The sequence below is a fragment of the Dipteris shenzhenensis genome, chromosome 2 (genome assembly GCF_047967505.1).
Source record: "Dipteris shenzhenensis isolate YYH24624 ecotype China chromosome 2, Dip_SZ_1.0, whole genome shotgun sequence".
Taxonomy (NCBI): domain Eukaryota; kingdom Viridiplantae; phylum Streptophyta; class Polypodiopsida; order Gleicheniales; family Dipteridaceae; genus Dipteris; species Dipteris shenzhenensis.
In genome coordinates, this window is record NC_141597.1 from 66,347,385 (window position 1) to 66,370,395 (window position 23,011).

At 45.1% G+C, this 23,011-nt stretch overlaps 1 protein-coding gene across 5 annotated transcripts in view; it reads right to left on the reverse strand.

Moving 5' to 3' along the window:
- Positions 1–23,011, reverse strand: part of LOC147905201 (asparagine--tRNA ligase, cytoplasmic 1-like) — a 98,671-nt gene that overhangs the window by 57,947 nt on the left and 17,713 nt on the right. The window lies entirely within an intron of this gene.

The following is a 23,011-nucleotide window of genomic DNA, read 5'->3' on the forward strand; positions in this document are numbered from 1 at the left end:
GGCTGAAATGGATGGAATTATGGAGTATAACCACTGCTGATATCCCCAAAGATGCATGTGAAATCAGGGCGTTAGTGACACAGAGAATGCTACAGAAGGAGTTAGTGACGTAGAGAATGCTACAGAAGCTATGGCAAGAACCGGGGGCAAAATTGCAGTTTTATAAGCAGGAAATCAATCCGATGGACAGCTATGGAATGCAGAAATACCTCGGGGAAGACATATCAATATTTAAAAGACATTTAATCTGCAAAATCAGAACCAGCTCACATGATCTCAAGGTGGAGAGGGAAAGATGGGCAAGACCCAGGGTACCAAGAGAGGAAAGAATATGTAAAATCTGCCCTGCAGGAGAAGTAGAAAATGAGCAGCATGTACTCCTAACATGTCGAGCATATGCGAAAATCAGAGAATGTTATGGGGGCAATAGAAGCAACCTGAAATCCCTACTGGAGTGGCCAGCCAAAGAGCTAGGCAACTACATAAAGGAAATTTTAGAATATCGCAACAAAGTACTTGGTCTAGCACACAAGCTAGCACAAGAAGTACTCACTCCATAGCACATTTATGCTTTTATTTATGCTATTTTCTTTCAATGGATGTAAACAATCACTACTTGTTCATAGTGATCACTGTCCCATAGATCCTGAAGGGTCTCACGAGGACGTTAATACAATCATATCATATCATCTCTCTCTCTCTCTCTCTCTCTCTCTCTCTCTCTCATCCTCATCTAATCCTATCTACTCTCCTACTCTCCCTCCTCCTTCCTCCTACTTGCAGCCTATACCTACATGAATCCAAAAACATTCCCAAACTCATCCTCTAAAAACACAACATAGTGCAGTTTCAATCTCATGATAGTCACTCATAAGATTGAAAACCATGAACTCCATCACCGAGGCCTACCTACTCTCTCTCTCTCTCTCTCTCTCTCTCTCTCTCTCTCTCTCTCTCTCCATTGGTGTGGAAGCTCGTTCAGTAGCTCCACCCCCACAGCTTGTTTGTACCAGGTTTCTCATAGTCTCATAGACCCATCGGTCTTCCGAAGACTTTAATAAACTTTCTTTCTTTCTTTCTTTCTCTCTCTCTCTCTCATCCTCATCTAATCCTATCTACTCTCCTTCCTCCTTCCTCCTACTTGCAGCCTACCTACTCTCTCTCTCTCTCTCTCTCTCTCTCTCTCTCTCTCTCTCTCTCTTAGGCTCACGGAAGCAAAAGGATGCACAAGAGTGGAGCAAGAAGTGGAAGCCGTCACATCAACTAGCAGTATGAAAATGAAAGTACAAAGTACTATAAAAGAGAACCCTAGGACCTAGTGTCCTAGTGGTAACACTAGTACTAGGTGTCATAAGACACTAAAAGTACTAGGTGACCTAAGTGCCAATAACTAAAGCTACATGGCACATACCAGGGCCCAGAGGGCATCAATACAACCGGGAGAAGATGGCCTACAAACCCCCCTCCATGGTATGGGCTGAAGTATTCTGGAAACGTCTCAAAATGCCTGGTATTTTCTGGTCATGGTGGCACATGTTCATCCAAAAGGATATAGCCACCTATGAATGTACAAGGTATGCCAAATCATGTAACAAAGGGAACCAAGTGTAAAGCCTGTCCAAAGACTTCGAACTTGGGGCAAGGAAGTGCCTTTGTAAACAGATATGCTAAGTTGTCCTCAGTCCGAATGTAGGACAACTCTATGTCTCCCGCTGACAAGCGCTCTCGAACATAATGATAGTGAACCTCAATGTGCTTGGTACCCGCATGAAAGACGGGATTACGCGCAATGGCCAAAGCACTATGGCTGTCACTGTAGACCATAGTAAAGGATGTCTGGCGAATACCAAGATCTGTAAGTAACTGTCAAAGCCAGACACACTCTACTGTAGCGGTGAAGGCTGCCCTGTACTCAGCCTCACAGCTGGATGTGGCAACTGTTAGTTGCTTCTTGCTGAGCCAAGAGATACATGAATTGCCAAGCAAAAAACAATTGCCGGTATGTGACACTCTGGTGTCAAAACAACCTGCCCAGTCACTATTTGTGTAAGCATGCATGGTAAGTGAACCCTGATCACCATAGAAGAGGGCTAAATCCTGAGTGTCTCTGAGATATCTGAAGACTCTCTTCACTGGCTGCCAATGGATTAGCATGTCATCCACATATAAAATCAGCACTAAAAAACCAGTTCCACCTGGTGTTATACTCTAGCCGGGATAGCATGACCTCGGATAGATCGGTGGGCATTTTCTCTTAGATGACCAACTTTTGTAATAGTTAATGTGCGTAATTGAAATGGTCAAGAGAAGTAACTGCCAAGGTCCTAGGTGAGGGCGAGATGGCATTGACTAGATAGTTCTGAGTGCTAAGGCCTAGGTGCACCTAAATGTGCAATAATGCCAAGGGGCAAGTGGTTTTTAATGTGCCCCAAGAGAGGGGTAAAAAGGTGCACCAAGTGGAGAGGCTATAATGATGACATTTGGCAAGGAGAACTATCTAGGGAATTGAGGGTCTCATGGATAAGTATGAAGGAAAATAACGAAGGAAAATTCGTAATCTGACGATTTACTATCCTTGAGAATAGGCTGGGTGGAAAAATAGTGAGCCATCGCCCGTGAGTGTTTCAACGAAGTCTAGAGGTTTAGGCTACCAATAATAACGAGGATAGGTAAAGTCGTTGACATTTTGGTATCAGTGCTCAAGGCAACGAAGGGATCGACGGAAGGCTGGGCGTGAGGAAGAAGCGTGGCTGTAGTGGTGGGCAGAGGAGAATCGATTTCAAGATCGAGGAAGCAGGTGATATACGCCAAGAGGAGCGTAGGGTCTAGTAAGGATCAGACGTGACGCAACGTTGGTGGCTGTTAGCATGGGGGAAAAAAAAAACTGTCGCAGGTGACGGGTCAAGGAGCAGACGTCGACGAGAAGATTGATATCGTGACTGTTTTTTTTTTGGACTTGAAATCGGGATAGTGAGCCTAACATTGGTGTCACGTAAGGTAGCGCAAAGTGGCCGTTGACGAAACTAGGCTATACAGCTGGCAAAAAAAACCGATTTTTGGAGCACGATGGTAGTTCACGTAACGTGAAGGCGTCACGTCGATCAACAGCCGCATATTTGGTTTCATCTTGCTTGCTGTTCTACAGAAGCATCGGCTGCGAGGCATTCTAAGACCTTTGCACAGCCTATTTGGAAGGGGAACTGTACGTCTGGGAAAGAGTAGCTGGCATCGTCGCGAAACAACCAGGGAGCCCTTTCTTTCCGTGCAGTTTTTTTTTTTTTGTTTTCAATTGGTCCTGTTATTTCTGCACTGTAGGAAAAAAAAAAAACCAGGAAAGCAAGACAGAAGTGAAGGGTGTATATATTGGTTATTTGGGTTTTTTTATTTTATTTTATTTTTTAAAAGAGAACAAAGAGAAAAAAAAAATTCCCATCTTCCACTGTGAAACTATGGAGGCAGAAGGACAGAATTCGAGGGTGAATCCTAGTGAGTCTAGAGTGCAGTCTACACAACAGATGTCACATCATGCAACACCTACTTTGATTGGTAGGATTTCGATATTAGAGGATGCTTTACAGCAGATTATGAACCAGCAGCTTCAAGTGAATGCTGGTCAAAATGAGATCAGGGAGATGGTGCAAGCCTTGTCGGCTAGACCGTCTAGAACTGATAAGGGCAAAGCTCCAGCAGAGCCAGAGCCCAGTATACATTCCTTAGAACGCGCAAGGGTCAAAGTGCCTAATATCGCTAATTATAGACCGGAGAAGTACGCTGGTCGGATGACCGAGCGCAGCTCTGATGTGATCGAGGTTTGGTTACACAAGTGGGAAGAAGCCTTCGCCATTTGTGAAATTAGATCCGATCTAAAGAAAATCCGCGAGGCCACCCACCTGTTTATTGAGGCAGCGGACAGATGGTGGATAAAGCAACAGAAGGATCAAGTTGCTCCAACCACCTGGGAAGGGTTTAAAGCTGAATTCAAGAAAGACTTTCTCCCACCTGATGAAGAATCCCGAGCTTGGGATGCTTATAGAAATCTTCGTCAGAGGAGTCTGTCAGTGGCAGAGTACACTGACAAGTTCAGGGAATGTGTTATGAAAATAACAGACCCTCTCCCTATGTCGGTTCAATTAAAAGACTATATCTATGGACTGAATGACAAAATCAAAATGGAAGTTCGGGCTAAATATGTGACTACACTAGATGAATCTATAGCAGTAGCCCTGAACTATGAGGATGCCAGAGGCAGATCTGGTGGATTTGTGCAGGCAGGGACTCAGTATGAACACCCGAGAAAAGGGGGATTTCAGAGGAAATGGATTTCAAAGACAAGTGTCTCGCAGCCAAGTGGCCAAACCAAGCAGGTGAAGCCGGTTGAGGGACCAGTAAAAACAAGTACCACCGTTGGGGTGAAAAGGAAAATAACTCCAATGGCAGCCCGGGCTTGGTCAAAGTCCTCGTTGACCCCTGAACAAAAAGAGAAAGCTAGGAAAGAAGGATTGTGCTTCAGCTGCCTTCAGCGACATCAGTGCAAGGATTGTCCACTGAATAAAGATCGTCGCACGGCTAATATGATAATATCTGAATGCGACGTAGAAATGTAGGAGAGTCCCAATGCGGAACGTATGCAGATGCAACTGGCGGGACCTTCTCAGAGGTTGGTACCTTGTTTGTTATGTGTATCTGTTGCTAAGTTAGTGACGAGTGCACCTGATAACATCCTATCTAAGCCCGCAGCAACGGGGTATACGGCCTTTAATGATACGGAGTTAATTAAAATGAAAGGGGAAGTGGCCAGTCATGATGTCATTGTGTTGTTTGACTCGGCGTCAACTCACAATGTGATTAACTCCAAGCTCGTGAAGAGGCTAAAATTAAAAACAAGTCCATCTGACTATGCGTATACAGTCAGGATGGCAGATGGAAGTTCAACTGAAGTATGGGACCAAAGGGTTACCCAGTTGGAGCTTCGGATTCAGGACTATGCTGAGAAGCTTGATTTTGAAATGACCAAGCTTGCTCATGCAGATATAGCCCTGGGTATGGCATGGCATTCTAAGAAGAATCCAGCCATTGATTGAAAAAAGCACGTATATCAATTCAAGATGAATGATGTGCTTTATGTCTTGCGAGGTAAAAAAGATATACCTCAGGGACCGTTGGTTTCCGTGATGGAAATCAGAAAAGCTCAAGTAGAGTTTTTATTCCTTTGCACAGCATCGGTAGAGCCGGTTGGTGATTCTTCGGCTAGCACTGATGTTACGCAAAGTGGTGAGATGGCCAAGCTGGCTAATCTTATAACAGAGGAGTTCTCTGAATGTGTTAGGGATGAACTACCTTATGGGTTACCTCCAGAGCGAAAAGTTCAGCATAAGATTGAACTGATCCCGGGGGCAGAGCCTGTAAATAGACCTCCCTATAGAATGAGTTTTGCGGAAGAGGCGGAGGTGCGTAGACAACTGGAAGAATACCTCAAGTTGGGGCAGATTCAACCAAGTTTCTCACCTTTTGCTTCGCCAGTGATATTAAAGAAGAAAAAGGATGATACGTTTCGCCTCTGTATAGATTACAGAGCATTGAATAATATCACTGTTAAGCACAGGTATCCGATGGCTCGGATTGATGATTTGCTAGATGCATTACATGGAGCCGTGATTTTCAGTAAGATAGATCTTAAGTGTGGCTACCATCAGATCCGGATTAGAGCCGAGGATGTGTATAGGATGTGTATAAAACCGCTTTTAGAAGCAGGTTTGGTCATTATGAGTTTTTGGTAATGCTCTTCGGACTTACCAATGCTCCAGCGACCTTCGTCATGCTTATGAACGATTTACTACGTCCGTATATCGGAAAGTTCGTAGTACATTTTATTGACGACATCCTGATATTCAGTAAAAGTGTTACTGAGCATCGTGAACACTTAAGAATAGTGTTCAGTACTTTGAGGAAAGCCAGTCTTTATGTGAATAAAAAGAAAACTATACTGTGTATGGTTAGGCTTGAGTATTTAGGGTTCATAATTACTCCACAGGGGGTAGAAATGGATCCGAAGAAAGTGGCTGCGATACTAACTTGGCCAATCCCTCAGAGTCTGACCGCGCTGCGATCATTCTTGGAATTTGTCCAGTTTTATAGAAGGCATATCAAAGGATATTCCGGAATAGTATCGCCATTGACTGATCTGACCTCAAATAAAATACCTTTTATTTGGGGACAGAATCAACAAGAAAGTTTTAACACCATAAAACAAGCTGTGGTCTCAGGACCGGTGTTAAAAATAGTTGATCCCCAGAAACAGTTGTTCCTAGAAACCGATGCAAGTGGCATTGCGGTAGGAGCAGTCCTCCTTCAAGAGGGAAGGCCAGTAGCCTTTGAAAGCAAGAAGCTTTCTCCCTCTCAAAGGAATTGGCCAACTCATGAATTGGAGTTGTATGCTGTTATCCATGCCTTGAAAACATGGAGACATTATCTGTATGGTTCAGAGTTTTATGTGGATGTGGATCATGATACTCTGAGACATTTTTGTAAACAGCCTGACTTGAGGGGCCGCCAAGCTAGGTCGGCAGAGCTCATGCAGGAGTTTAATTTGACGATTCGGTACCGCAGAGGGAAAGATAATAAGGTGGCTGATGCGTTGTCTCGCATTATGCACAACCTGAGTTTCACGGTATTAGAGAGTGCTCTAATGACCGAGATCAGAGAAACTCAAAAGGTGGACGAGTTTGTCCAGAGCTTATGGCCTAAAGCTCATGTGTTAAAACCCGGGGAAAATGAAAAGGATGACCTGGCATCCAGAAAAGGCCAAACTTATGCAAGATATACCATAAGGGATGGTATGCTAGTTAGAAATGGCAAGGTTGTAGTACCTAGTCAGAATGATCTCAGGCAGAGAGTCATTCGACAATGCCATGATAGCCCGTGTGTGGGACATCCAGGTGTCGAGAAGACATGATCTCGTGAAGCGAGATTTCTTTTGGCCAAAGATGAAAAAGCATATTCATGAATATGTGACACGGTGTTTCTCGTGTCAGGTAAGTAAGGCCGAGCGGGTGAAGCCACCCGGACTTTTACAGCCCTTGGAAATACCACTAAGTAAGTGGGAGAGCATTTCCATGGACTTTATTGTAGGGCTACCTGCAACACAAGGAGGGTATAATTCTATCCTTGTGGTGGTTGATCGTCTAACCAAGATGGCTCACTTCATTCTGACTAGAGAGTCTCTTAGTGCCCCGCAAGTGGCGGATTTGTTTATTAGACATATATTTCGTCTGCATGGATTGCCTAGATCCATAGTGTCAGACAGAGATGTCAGATTTACCGGTCATTTTTGGACAGCGGTATTTGAGACACTGAGGACTGAGTTGGGAATGAGTAGTGGGGATCATCCTGAGACAGATGGTCAGACGGAGAGAGTCAGCCAGACTTTAGAGGATATGCTGAGAGCATATGTGTCATTGAGGCAACATACATGGGACAAGTGGTTGCCATTGTTGGAGTTTGCCTACAATGATAGGAAACATTCCTCTACTGGGTTCAGTCCGTTTGAGCTGAACTATGGTTATAGACCAGCCAGTCCGACTATAGTTGAAGTACCTCAGAAAGTGCCTAGTGCCGCGAACTTTGTAGTTCAGATGCGGGAGATGCTAGCACTTGCGAGAGCTAATATCCGCCAGGCTATGGATAGAGCCAAGGTGTATGCGGATGAAAATCGGTCTATAAGAGTATTTAAAGAAGGAGAAAAAGTTTCTCTCAGAGTTCCTTCGCACTCGAAGTCGTTGACTTCAGGAGAGTGTGCTAAGTTATCACCTCGATACTGTGGGCCGTGGTTAATTCTAAAGAGAATAGGAAGTGTAGCCTATAAATTAGAATTGCCACAGGGGTGTAAGGTGCACCCGGTTTTTCATGTTTCGCGCTTAAAGAAATTTTTGCATACAGGTGACTCACTAATCGAAGGTGTGGTTTTGTTTCAGGAGATAGAGGATACTGCAAGGCGCCAGCCAACAAGAATCCTGGACCGAGGAACAATGCAAATACGAAATCGGAAGATACCCACGGTGTTGGTTGCATGGCATGGTCAGCCTCTATCGGAAGCTACCTGGGAATCCGTATACCAGTTACGGAGAGCGTTCCCAGATTTCATCATCGAGGACGCTGATGCTTGAAGAGGGAAGGAATGTTATACTCTAGCCGGGATAGCATGACCTCGGATAGATCGGTGGGCATTTTCTCTTAGATGACCAACTTTTGTAATAGTTAATGTGCGTAATTGAAATGGTCAAGAGAAGTAACTGCCAAGGTCCTAGGTGAGGGCGAGATGGCATTGACAGATAGTTCTGAGTGCTAAGGCCTAGGTGCACCTAAATGTGCAATAATGCCAAGGGGCAAGTGGTTTTTAATGTGCCCCAAGAGAGGGGTAAAAAGGTGCACCAAGTGGAGAGGCTATAATGATGACATTTGGCAAGGAGAACTATCTAGGGAATTGAGGGTCTCATGGATAAGTATGAAGGAAAATTCGTAATCTGACGATTTACTATCCTTGAGAATAGGCTGGGTGGAAAAATAGTGAGCCATCGCCCGTGAGTGTTTCAACGAAGTCTAGAGGTTTAGGCTACCGATAATAACGAGGATAGGTAAAGTCGTTGACACCTGGTCAACGATCAGAGTTGACCAGCCGACTAAGGTCAATGGTCGGCATTGACCAAGTCGGCCAGGCTGACCTATCAGCCTACAAAAGGGCAGCCTTTGGCCCTCATTCTTCATCCACTCCTCATGCCTTCGAGCCTTTAGAGCAGCAGAGTCATGCCTCCCTGCAGCACACCATCAAGGTAGCCTCAGCCTCTTCAGGGATCTAGTGAGGATTCACCTCCTCTAAAAAGTCTAGTCTTCCAGTTTTGCAGTAAGGGTTTCAGCCCCTTCATACAGTTGTATTCAGCCCCTACATATAGTTGTATTCAGCCCTTTGGGCATTCATTATTCAGTTGTATCTATCTTCCTCTTCGAAGGTCCACTACATTCTCTCCCTCTGATTCTCTCACTCACATCCACAGCTCACTTTGTGTATTGAGTGCATCATCTTGCAGTTGCAGTTAGTATTGAGCAGGAGAGAGAGTGAGAATAGTCTATCTCCTGCTACATCCACAGTCAGATGGGAAATCAAAGGAGGCTAATTCCACAGCATATTATTTACTTAAATGCTATGTTTCGGAACACCAGTCACAATGGACGAAATTTGTACCGTTGGTTCTCTATGCATATAATAAAGGTTACATTCTTCTACAGGTAAAGCTCCATTTGAGATAGTACCCATCTTACAAACAAAAGATAAAATTTTTTAGGCTGATAAGTATGTGGAAAGCTTGGATGTAGCTTATCAGAAGGTAAAGCAAGCACTTCAACGAAGCACAAGAGGGCAACAGACAAACATCGTCGTGAAGTTGTTAATAATGAAGGTGATTATGTCTTGCTGCGTTTTCAGAAGGCAAGTACACAGGGCCGTACTCAGCTTTTGAGGTATAATGGGCCTTTTAAGATAAGTGAGAAGATCAATGATGTAGCATTCCGGTTGCAGTTGCCTGATCATTGGAGGATTCACAATACCTTCCATATGAGCCTTCTTAAGCCTTTTCAGGGTGATGTGCCTGAGGATCTGCCTTGGGAGATGCAACCAGAGGTGGGAGAGTTGGATGAAATTGTGGTACCTGACCAGATTCTAGCGCATAGGGAAAGAAAGGTAAAAGGTAAAGTTACCCGACGCTACTTGGTGGAATTTTTTAATTATTCAACATTGCATGCGAAGTAGTTGGAGGAGGAGGAACTGGCAGATACTCCTCAGGTGTTGCAGCTTTACCTTGAGGCTTTCTAGTTGGCACTTCTTCAAGTTTAGCAGAGCGGTTGGCGTCTCGAGCATTGCCTGATGCTCAAGAGGGGGGTTAGCACCTCCACTCCCTTTGTACAGACACGCTCAAGTATCTAGAGGTCGCTTGGTGTTACAGTACGTCTCACCCGACGTACTGGTTGTTGATAGTATTTTTGTTGCGGGACCTCTATGATTGGTGTACTAGTCACTTGGTTATGATGCATCTGATGTACGATGTTATATGTATTTGCTATCCATGGCTCTACAAATATGTATACATTGTTGGTTAATCTGATGGTGGCATGGTTGGCTATCAAATTTGGTTGGTCTATTGGTTGGTTACCCTTTCACACTTGGTTGATCTTTTGGCAGCAATGTTGGCTGTCCTTTCAGATTTGGTTTTTATCTTTAATGTTTTGTTTTTCTTTTGTTGATGTCTTTGTTTGCAGGCAATCGTGGACATTTGCCTTCTTTCAAGAGGGGGGTATGTCATTCGGAGGTCTCGTTGTGAGTAGAAGACTTTGTCCATCGCATGGAGCTTCTGATGCTGTGCGTCAAGTTGCGAGTATAGATTATTAGGTGACGTAGATTCGTCATATATGGTCAGGCGTGGAGAAGGTGCAAGGAGCGGACCCTATAGACGGAGACTTTTGCCAAATTTCGTATTCGCGTGATGCTGACGGACATGCGTGACGACCTTGGATTTTGCCAGCCAAGGTTTAACCTTAGGCTTACATGGCAGCCAGCAGGGCAGATGACGTGGCACAAGCGTACACGTGGCATGCACAAAGATGACGTGGCAGACACGTGTGGATGCTGATGTGGCAGTGGGAGGTAATGCTGACATGGCAGCACATGCAGGGTGATGACATGGCAGGACACGTGGCAGCCAGGTGGCAGATGGGTCAGAGCAACCCCTGTCAAGATTAACTACAATTAGTCAACTATGGTTCTGTTGACCTTCATTAAAGGTCCAGCCAATTTGAGCTAACCAGACCAATCTGGTTAAGGGAACTCAATCTCACCTACTTAGACTCTGGTTAGAGTCTAGTTCAGTTGACTAGACTGGTTCAGTTAACCAGATTTCAGTCCGGTTCAGTTATTTTAGAATCCAGTTAATCTGGTTAAGAGGTCTAGCCACAGCTTAACCAAACCAGAGCCAGCTAGTCTTGTTAGTGTAACCAGCCAGTTACTTCATCTGGTTACTGTCCCCCCCCCCAAAAAAAAAAAAAAAAAAAAACTTGTAGAGACTGTTTCTGCTAGCAGTTTTCACTTATCTGAGAGAGTATTTACTGTCAGAAAAAGCAGAAATCAGAGAAAATCAGAGATTTGCAGAAAAAGAGAAAATGCATGCCTTTGTGCTTAGGAAAAGGGAATCAGATGCATACTTAGTGCTTTTTGCAGCAGCCAGAAAAGGGGCAACATAGTTGTTGATGCCTTGGCAACTTTGTGGGTATATGCCTTAAGTTGACAGCCCGGTACTGGCAGATATTGTGAATGCAAGACACCTCTTGTTGAGGTAATTTTTCTCTTTGAAAAGCAAAGGCAGTGTGCATCAGTTGCATACACAGTGTGTGTGAGAAACTTGCAGATTTCAGACAAGTTGAAGGAAAATGGCTCAATCACCTATCCAGAGGGATTCACAAGATAGGGATGCACATCCAAGACAGAGAAGTGTGCAGCAAACTCAGCAAGAATTTGAGCAGATGGTACGCACTCGTATGCAAGAGATGGAAGATCTCAAAAAGGATCCACGAGCTCAGCATTTGTTTCAAGTAGAAGCTATGCCCAATGCAGCTTATGATGTGTCAATGCCAGAGGCACACTCTCGTGTACAGCCAGAAAAAGAGAGATCTCATAGGGGATGGTCTCATAACAGGAAGAGATCGAAGCATCATCACCGATCTCCCAATCCTTCACCGACTACCTCGAATTTGACTTCTGTATCTTCTTCTTTATCAGATAGACCAGCCAGAAAAAGAAGGAAACACAAGAAGTCTAGGAAGCCTAAGTCTTCTAGAGAGACCAAGGAATTCAAAGAGGGAGGTAAATCTGTCAAGTTTATGACCTATAATGGACAATATGGCCATACAAACAAAGCCTTGCAGTTCATCAGGCAATTTGATGCTGCATTTGGTACAGAAAAGTTTTCAGAATCCTCCAAATTAAGAATGGTCAGTTTACACTTGACAGCGACAGCTAGTGCATGGTGGAGTGCACAGACCACAGATGGGTCAGCCCCAAAGAGCTGGAAGGACTTCAAGAAAGCCTTCTACCAACAATTTATGCCTAAACAGTTTAGAGACCGTGTTCTTCAAGATTGGGACAGTTTGCATATGGATGCAAGAGATACAGTGGATGTGTACAACCAAAAGTTTTGGGATGCTTATTTGCAGGTTGCACCTTTCAAAAAGATCTCCAAAGGAACCCAAATGAGAAAGTATAGAGCAGGTCTCAGTCCAAGAATCTAGGCAGTAGTGAATGCTTTGGGGGCAAAGGATATTCAAGACCTTATGCATTCAGCTTCAGTAGCTAGTCTTGTGCCGTTACAAGATCCATCTACGGTACTATCCTTGCATGCAGGACATGCTAAAAGAAAGAAAACTGATTTTTCAAATGCGGAAAAGAAAGAGTACCCCAAGGTTGAAAAGAAAGGGTTTCAGCCTCACAAGCCGAGGGGTACTCAGTTTTCAAAGACTTTATAAAGGCAAATCCCCATTCACTCCTAAACAAATAGCTGAGTTTCGCAGAGATGGGAAATGGTTTAAGTGTGGCAAAGAGGGGCATGTGGCTGCCCAGTGCCTAGAATAGCCTTCAACTTCGAAGGGAAAAGAGGCAGAGAAGCCACGGGGACCGCAAAAGCCAATGGCAGGAGGAATTCCTGACATACTGGGTCATGTTTCAAACCTAGAAGAACGAGAATTGCTACTATCATGGGGCAAAGTCAGAGACCAGCAAGCGCTAATTTTATTTGATCTAGGGGCTACTGATAATTTTATATCAGAGGACCTAGCCCTGAGGTTGGAAATAAAGACGGAGGAGTTGGGCAGGGCTTTGGATGCCGATCAGATGTTCTATGGAAACCCTGTGCCAGTCACTCCCTTGACAGGGAAGCTCCATCTTCATGTACAAAGTTATGTGGATCAGGAAGACTTCTTCATTTCTCCACTGAAACATCATGATGTAGTCTTGGGTATGCCTTGGTTACATCGCAAGGCAGTGAAGTTGACTCTTCCTGAAAGAGTGCTAGAGTTTGTACATAGGGGCAAAGTATATCGTGTGGTTGCTAGGAATAGAGGGGAAACTATTCCCATTGTATCAAATACTTCTGTTGGAAAAGAAATAAAGTCTGCAGCTTCAACTTATATGATTTTTGTAAAAGAAAGAGATGTGGAAATGCATGCTGAAACAAGTGAGGCATATCAGAATAAATTTCAGTTTATTGAAAATTTCAAAGATTGCTTTTCTGATGCTTTGCCAGGGGAGCTACCCCCTGAGAGACCTGAGGATCATAGCATAGAACTCATTCCTCGAAGCGAGCCACCCAACAGGCCCCCATATAGAGTTAGTGCAACTCAGCGAGAAGAGATTATGACTCAAGTGCAGGACTTGTTGTCCAAGAGGTTGATTCAGCCCAGTTCTCCTCCTTTTTGTTCCCCTATACTGCTAGTATAGAAGAAAGATGGTTCATTCCGTATGTGCGTTGATTACCGCGCACTGAACAAAATGACCATCAAGAACAGATTCCCTATTCCGCACATTGATGATGTGCTGGATCAGTTAAATGGAGCTTCAGTTTTCAGCAGGATAGACCTAAAGAGTGGCTATCACCAAGTGAGGATACAGCCTCAGGATGTGCACAAGACAGCGTTCTGCACTACTTTTGGGTTGTATGAATATCTGGTGATGCCTTTTGGATTAACAAATGCCCCAGCTACCTTCAATAGGATGATGGATCGTATCTTCCGACCCTACAGACAGTTCACTAGTACCTTCTTCGATGACATAATTGTCTTTTCTAAGTCCGAAGAAGAGCACAAGGAACATCTTGCTATAGTGTTTCAAGAGCTGAGAAATCATTAGCTCTATGCAAACAACAAGAAAAGTGAATTCTTCCTGAAAGAAATCCATTATCTGGGGCATATAATATCCAAGAATGGGATACAAATGGATCCAGCAAAGATCCGTGCCATTCAGGAATAGCCAGAGCTGAAAACTATGCATGAAGTTCGAAGTTTCCTAGGCCTGTGTTCTTACTACAGAAGATTTATCAGGCATTTTGCGGATATAGCCGCTCCACTCCACGATCTTACTAAGAAAAATGCAGCTTTCAGATGGGGAATTCAAAAAACTTTCACCACACTGAAGGAGAGGCTGACTACAGAGCCAATCTTAATCGTTCCAGATTTGTATCAACCATTTGATGTGGATTGTGATGCTTGTGGGGAATGTGTTGGGGCTGCATTGCATCAGAATGGTCATGTAGTGGCTTATGAGAGCAGGAGACTCCGGGATGCAAAGAGATATCTGGGAATCTACGAGAAAGAGTCATTGGCTGTAATCCATGCCATCCATACATGGAAGCATTATCTTTTGGGTGCAGAGTACTGTTAAAATAGATCACAAAAGTCTGAGATACTTTCTAACTCAGACAAAACTTTCCAAGAAGCATATGAAATGGGCAAATATGCTGTCAATGTACCATTTTCAGATTGTCCATACCCCAGGAATTCGGAATAGAGTGGCAGATGCCTTGTCCTGTAGACCCAGGTCAATAATGTGACTATTGCTTATCATCAGGACCTGGAAGGCATGAGGGAGCAATATGCTAATGATGCAGATTTTGGTGAGATTTTACAGCAAATGCAAGAGGGGCAATCCACCAGTCACTATTCCCTGAAAGATGGGTATCTAATGAAAAATGATTGCCTATGCATCACCCAGGAGATGAGGAAAAAGATTTTGGAGTAATGCCATGCACCTCCCTATGCTGGACATAGAGGAATTACAGCAACAACTCTAGCACTAGAGAGGTATTTCTTTTGGCCAGGGATGCGGAAAGATATACATCAGTTTGTTACTGAATGCCTTACGTGTCAGAAAGTGAAGTATGATAGACAGAAGGCACCTGGCCTACTTATGCCTCTTCCCGTGCCTCAGGCAACATGGTAAAGTATTATAATGGACTTCATTTTTTATTTGCCAAGATCAAAGTCAGGGAATGATGGGATTCGGACTATCATTGATATGTTCAGCAAGCAAGCTCATTTCACTCCGGTTCGCAAAACCATAAAGGCAGATCATATGGCTAAACTTTTCATGGCACAAATCTTTAAGCACCATGGTATGCCTAAGTCCATTGTCAATGATCGAGATCCCAAAATGACCAGTCTATTCTGGAGAGCTTTATTTGATAACATGGGGACGAATCTGAATTTTTCTTCTTCTTTCCATCCCCAAACAGATGGTCAAAGTGAAGTAGCAAATTCTACAGCATTGGATATGCTGAAATGCTACGTGGGTGACCAAGGTTCAGACTGGGAAAAGTACCTACCATTAGTAAAGTTTGCTTACAATAATATAGTACACAGCTCTACAAGGAAAGCCCCCTTTGAAATCATTTATGGGAAGGTGATTCTGCCACCTATCCTAAGGACCAAGGATGAAATATTTGCAGCTGATCAGTTTGTGAGAGACCTCCAGACAGCTTATAGCCAAGTCCGGACAGCAATTGAAAGGTCTCAAGAGAAGCATAAAAGAGCTGCAGATAAGCATAGGAGACAGTTAGATCTCAAGGCAGGGAATTGGGTACTTTTAAAGTTCGAGAAAGCTAGGCTCCGTAAGTTTAAAGGCAAACAGAAAGTGTATGCAAAGTTATCTCCCAGGTACTATGGCCCTTTCAGGGTTACAAAAAGAATAAATAAGGTTGCATACAGGCTAACATTGCCAAAGCATTGGAGGATTCCCAATTCATTCCATGTGAGTCTTCTAAAGAAATTCCAGGGGCCAGAGCCTACATAGCCCATATCAGAGGATCCACCAGAAGTGGATGAGCTGGAGGAGGTCCTTCAGCCAGAACAAAATTGTGTACCATATTGTACGCAAAGGCCCTCAGGGCAAGGAGTTTTATAGGTATCTTGTAAAATTCAAGAATTATACGGCATTAGATGCCAAGTGGATGGATGAAGACATGTTGTCCGATCATCCACAGCTTTTGGATGTTTACAAGGAAGCTTTTCAGTTGAGGTCAACTGAATAGAAGCCGAGGGGATGTCACCATCAAGTAAATATCCTAGTTGACCATTTATTTGATCATAATTAAAGAGTTTTCATATGTGTTAATTATGATCAAAGAGTTCTTTTAATAGTCAGAGAATTGACTACAGTCAAAGATACTTGACTCTGGTTAAGTAAACCCGACTTCGAGAGAGTGTTGACTTCAATCAACGAGACTTGGTTTATTGCCAAGAGGGTTAACTACGGTTAACAAAGATGTGCCAACTTCGGTTAGAGAGTTGTGCCAACTTCGATTGGAGAGACTTGACTATAATTAAGGAGCCTCGATCCTTGGTCAAAGCCTCTTAATTATAATCAAGAGTGTTGACTCCGGTCAACCAGAGAATAAATATAAATATATATTTTTTATATTTGTTATGTGTGCACATGTGTTCAGTGGGGACGCCCACCGTGACTAGAATTAGTCCACAATGTGTTATTTGCATGCAAAGCGCTAACAATTAATCGGTGCCATGGTGGTGCGCTTTAATTAATTGTTGCAAGTACTAGGAAGAGTGATTTTCCTAAGCGCAATGGAGCCTACCAAGAGTCTAGGAGGCGGTTCGCGTGACCAAGTGCTTCAAAGACTCCAGAGTTGCCCTTAGTGGCATGTAATTAGGAAAGTAAAGTAGAAATTGACAAGTGGCTTGTTGCCAAGAAGGGGAGCCTGAGAGCTCATGTAATTGAAATTCACGTTTGAATTTTGTATGTACAGCTCCTACGCTGAACTCATGTACTCAGTTTTCTCTCAAGTAATAAAAACCTTCGGGGTGGTCCAGCCCGACGATTGTCCTAGGCCCTAGTGAATCTGTTGAGAGAGGGAGAGAGAGAGAGAGAGAAAAGAGTGTCTTTGCTGTCCTTTACGAGTAAGATTTCATAGAGAATTGTAGAGGGAAAGGTTTCACTGTGGGTTGTTGGCTGCCGGAAGCTCAAAAACGAATCTAGATCGGTTCGTTTTTGCTACTTCCAAGATGCACAGAGGCTGCTGCAGGTGCTGGGGGCTGTTTTCGAGCTGAGCAGGAGCTACCACAGGGATTGCGACCTGTTCTCTTGCTGCTTTTTGGGCTGTTGATGCTGATTTCGGAGCTTTCCAGGCTTGGTTGTCTTCTTCTGAGCTGTCTTTGGGCTGAGCCACGGCAAATCAACGTTTCTTTGCAGGATCCAAGGTTTTCCAGCACAAGTGACCTGATTGCTGTGCATTCTGGGCAGAGGAAGGCTAGCTTTTGCTTGCTTTTGCCGTTCCCAGACTCGTTGCTGGTTGGTTATTGCGCTTGACATTAATTCCTCGCCAAGAAGGGTTGGTTTTTGCTGTTGGGCAGTGGCTAGGAGAGCTACAGATAGAGACGACTTGTTTGAAAGTGCTTGGTGGATTGATTGCACCAGAGTTTGACTATCTGAGGCTTTTCTACATTTGTTCAGCCGTGTCTGGCTGGCGTGGGTGTTCACTTCTAAGCTGCTCTTGGCGCTGTGCCGGGGCAGAATCAGCTTTTCTCTGCAAGTTTTCCAGCCCCGATGACCTTTCTTCTATGGATACTGGGTAGAAGAAGGCTTGTCTTTGCCTGCTTTTGCCGTTCCTTGATTGGTTGCTGGCTAGTTATTGTGTTTGGGTTTCTTTCCTCACGCAGAAAGGTTGATTTATGCTATTGGGCAGTGGCCGCAGAGGCTATAGATTAAGGCAACTTGTTTGGGAGTGCTTTGTCAATTGATTGCACCAAAGTTTGGCTGTTGAAGGCTTTGTCTTGCAGTTGTTCAACTATGTCTCGCTGGTTGGGTTCGTTGTGCAATTGCAAGTGTGGCACAGACAGTGGATGCTATTGGGTTCTCTCTTGCATGCTTTGGTTGGCTGAGGATACAGGATTGCCTAGTGATTGGATGCCATTCACCGTTTGAAGTTGAGCACGGAATTACAGGGTGGACTGGACGGGGACTCTGCGGGCATTGGTTTGCCTGTGGTGCAGCTTCCAAGAGACCTTTGTAATCAGCCGCTTGGCTTCAAATGAATGTTAAATAAATACCGCAAGGGGCGCCAACTCTATGAAAAGTGCAAAGTATCCTAGCAACACCCTTCCAAACCATCCTCGCCTCAGTGCACTCCCAAAGGCAGTGCTGCACTGACTCAACTGCTGAGTGGCATCGAGGACAAGTAGGGTCAACCCTGAACCTGGATCTCCACAGGGTCACTGCAATCACTCCATGAATAGTAAGCCAAATGAATAACGTGACTTTCCTATTCCTGAGGGATTTCCAAAGTCTCCTCCAAAAGTTTTTCTGCATCTCTGCAGAAATCTAAAAAGTATCCCAATGAGGAGCTCTAGAGGGCCTCCAGCCTCTACAACTGAGCTGCAATCTCCTAGAATTTCTGACCATGTAACGAAAGAAGGGAATGCTCTTCTCTCGGTGCCCTGCAACTATCCACTCCCATTCCCCTGGATCCCACTACAAGGATCTAATACGGAAACCTCCATACAACCAAAGCCTCCAAGATCCAATAGCCAAGAGAACGGGGTCTGGATCCAAATACCACTGTGAGTCTCTACCCATCTCCATGTATCTTGCAATCCTAACAGGCTGAAAAGGAGCCTCCAAAAGAATGTCCTCTGAAGATTTGTGGAGTCTGCCTCCTACATGAACCTGAAAGACAAGGGTATCCTCATGTGCATCCCACAAGGCTATAACCTGCAAAGGGATACCTGTCCTTGAAAAAGCCCCCAACCAGGTGGACTCAGAAATAGGCATAGTCTGTATCCATCCACTCCACTGGTATGGCTGCATCTATCTGCTGCATCCTGCTGGCTGCACTTCCTCTGAGGTGACTAACTGAACAAGCTCTCTGATCCTCTGGAGGCATCCCGAAAGCTTTCCAAGCACCCACCGTGGATGCAGGTCCCAACTCCCATCTAGACCACTGCATATAAGGTGACATGCCCAGTGATCTGCCATGCTCATCTAGTATGCAATCATTCCACATGACGGGCAGGAGGGTGGAACTCTCTGAAGAGTACTACTGAAGCTGTCCCAAGCTTTTAGAATGGCAGCCATGAGAGGGGAAGTAGGAGATCTGAGCTGTCCATCCAATGTCCTCCCTAAGAAGGTGTGCATGTCTCTATACTGCGTAAGAAAAAATCCTTCCAAGGCTCCTGACTAGGCATCAAAACTCTGACCACCATCTTGCAGAGCAAGGCTCTACACTGCAAGTCTGGATCAATAATATTGAGGCCCCCTTCCTCAGTGGGTAGAATGAGAGTCTCCCAAGCCACCCTGGCTATCACGTCTGAAGTGTTGTCTAATCCACTCCACAAAGAATTCCTGATAAGTCTCTTGAGCTGAGTGATACTGCTTGTAGATCGGCACCAACAAGAGAAAACAAACCAGGCTGTAGCCAAAGTACTTGGTTTACAACCACCACTCTAGATGCAAGGTCAAGTCTGGCCGAACTCCAAAATAGGAGTTTCCTCCTGATGCTCTCCAACACGGGAGTGAACTGATGTGCTGGTGAAATGCCCACCCCAACCTGGCATCCAAGATACCTGACGGAGACACCCCTCTGAATCCAAGTAAAGCCAATATCAGCACCCCAATCTGGAGTGTCTTCATCACTAATCCACAAACCATTGGATTTGTTCCAGTTAATGTGAGCCCTTGCTGCAATGCAAAATAAATCCAAGGCTGTCCTGAAAGAGGTGAGTGTCTGTGGAGTGGCATCTAGAAAAATAGCTGTCATCTGCCAGCTCACTATCCAGCAACTCCTCTTCCTGTCTCAACAGAAGTGTCAGCCCAAAAATATCAGCTTGAGCTCTAATATAGAGGCTCATAGCTTCAGCCACAAATAAGAATAGAAAGGGGGCTAGAGGGCATCCCTGACGGACTGATCTGGATATCTGAGACCTGTCTCCCCTGACTCCACCAATGAGTACCTGGCTATGGGCTGACCTGTAAAGAGCAGAAACCCCTCTAATCCACAAATCTGAAAATCCAAAGTGATCAAGAGTTCCCTCTAGAAAACCCCAATCTAGCCTGTCATATGCTTTTTCGAAATCTAGGAGTAGAATTGCCATTCTATGGTCCTCATGCATAGCCCACTCAGAAGCCTCCCAAAATGAGAATATGTTATCAAAAATGCTTATGCCATGGACAAAGCCTGTCTGTGTGTCATGTATAAGATCTGGCAGGATGGGCTGCAATCGTAGGCTGATGGCTTTTGCCAAGATCTTATACAAAGTGCCCAGTAAGATGATCGGTCTCCACTGAGACACTAAATTTCTGCAATCTCCTTTTGGAATAAGATGAATGAGACCTTCTGAGAGTGACTCCGACATCTCACCCGAGTCCCAAACGCCCTGCAGGGCTGAGGTGATGTAATCCCCAATCTGATCCCAAAAAATAATCAAGAAAGAAGGTGTAAGCCCATTTGACCCTAGACAACTTACTCTGCTCTCTGATCTAAAAGTGTCTGCTGATGAGCCCTTGCTGTTGCAAGGCGCTCCTGAATCCAAGCATCTGTAGGCCGTTTCTACTCCTCTCTGAAGAGCTGCCAGCTGCTGTCAAATGGCAATCTCTCTCCTGCGAATCTCATCTCTCCTAATACTAGCAACAGAATGATAAAAACTGCTAATGTCAGTGAGGGCTGCAGCCACATCTGACGGGGACGACTGCCCACCCTACAGGTGAGAAACCGAAATCCGTAGCACTGCCTCTGTGAGGCTCTCCTCTACGTAGAAGGCATCTGGAATCCTTATACTAGCAGAGCGGCCTCTCGCCCAAGGCTCAAAAACCACTAAAACAACTGAAAAATGATCTGAAGTAGACACCCCAGCGCTGATGCATACTGTCCCACCTCTGTCGAGTGCCCAATCATCCACATAAAATCTGTCAATCCATGCGTGGATAGGCATCCTTACTCTCTTGTTCGACCAAGAAAACAAAAGAGATTGTGGCTAAGTGTGAAAAGCATCATCATACCAAACATCTCTGCCACTGAACTGAAAAAGGAAGGCATCCCATGATGCTCTCTCCAGGGAGTGAATGCCAAAGGAAGGCATCCCATGATGCTCTCTCCAGGAAGTGAATGCCACCTTCCCTACCTCCTCTTTTGTCTGAAGGCATCTCAACCATGTTGAAATCGCCCCCAATAATCCAAGAATCTGCAATATGTGACCAAGAGAGCAACTCCTTCCAAAGGAGGACACGATCCCCTCTCAAGTTGGGTGCATAAAGGTTAAGGAAGCCAACCTTAGCCCACCAATCATCAAAATAACCCACTGTGCTCTAGAAGGGACTATGACTCCGTGTCCAATGACCAAGGGAAGCATCAAAGAAGAGATAGCAATGCAAATGCCTCCCCTGGTGCCCAAGGCAGGTGACCAAAACGTATGGCCAGAAAGAAGCTTACCTGACTTGGCACAATCTCTACCATCCAACTTATGCTCTTGAAGCATAAGGATATCAATAGGGCCACCTGAAACACCTGGATGGAGTTAGTTACGAATCAACTACCTTCGGTGGCGATGAGGTATACCATCGAGGCCCTGAATGTTCCAACTAACGATCCTCATCGATGGGAGGAGGAGGCCGGGTGAAAGGCCCTACCCAACCTGGTGGTGGAGAAAATCCTCTGCTGTGAAAGCGTCCTCCTGTCAAGCAGAGGGAAATCAACTCGTGAAAGAAAACCCTCTCCAGCAGAGGAGGAAACCTTGTCTAACGGAATCCCAATAACCGGCTCCCCCAAGGTAGAGGGTACAAACTCCTCTGTCTCAAACTCTACCAAATCTGCCAGTACTGCAAAAGAGTTCCTGTAGGAGGGAACTGGCATAGGAGTGCGAAGAATCCTTGCACCCACCTCTATCAAGAGGTCAAGTGTGACTAACCGAGGGAGGGGGCTGATCAGGAACATCAGTGATAGGACCTACAAAAATGGGTTGCCCATCCTGATGAGCAGGTGGGGGGACTAGGGCAACCACATCTACACCTGCAGCAATATTACCTGCCTGTAATTAAGAATGATCCGAGATGCCTCGTAGAGGTGACGGAGTGTCAACAACCCTCATAGGCATCCAACAGGGTACTGATCGTACTATGTGCTCTGAAGAAGAGGGTCCAGGTCTAGGGGCTCGTCCCGAAGAACCTAGGCAAGAAGGGGGGGCTCCGGTAGCACGTGTAGAAGAAGTAGGACGAGAAGGTGGAATAAACCGTTTGGGCCTTTTCTTCTTCCTTGGGCAATCCCTGGCGAAGTGCCCAAGGGTCCTGCAAATCCTGCACTGATCCTGTCTCCCAGCAACCTCGACTCTCTGTCAAAAAAAGGAACCATCTGGTCGCTAAAGCATAATGTGATCATCTGTAATATCAGAGTCAGAGACGATGACCCTGACACGTGGCACCCCATCTGATCTGACAGCCTGTGCCGCTGAAGAGGGCATGCCAGGTAGGAGGGAGATCTTTGTGCCCAACCCAAAAGTAGCTCCTATGGACGGTAAGAGTCGATGGTAGACCTGAGGAAGGCCGCGGAACCTGATGAAAAGTGAGGTAACCCTCCTATCTTCCTCTACTGGATCGAAACCCAAAGTGAAGGGTGTCAAAAAGATCCTCCTGGAGCTCAATACCAAAGGACTAGCCTTGAGTACTGAACCTGCTGACTCTGGACAATCAAATACCACCTAGAAGAACCCTCGTCCGAGCAGACGAACATCGGTGAGGTACCTTGCGAGGTCTCCAAGTAAAGCCGAAAGCATCCAATCCCTAGCCTGTAGCCTGAAAGGGTAGGAACCATGGATGCGAGCAAAAAGTGAGGTGGCATACTCCTGCTCTGGGTTTGTCTTGAGCTGCTGAAGCTAGTATTTGGAAAAGGTAATTGTTTTTGCGGCTGGTGGAAGCGGTCGAGGATTG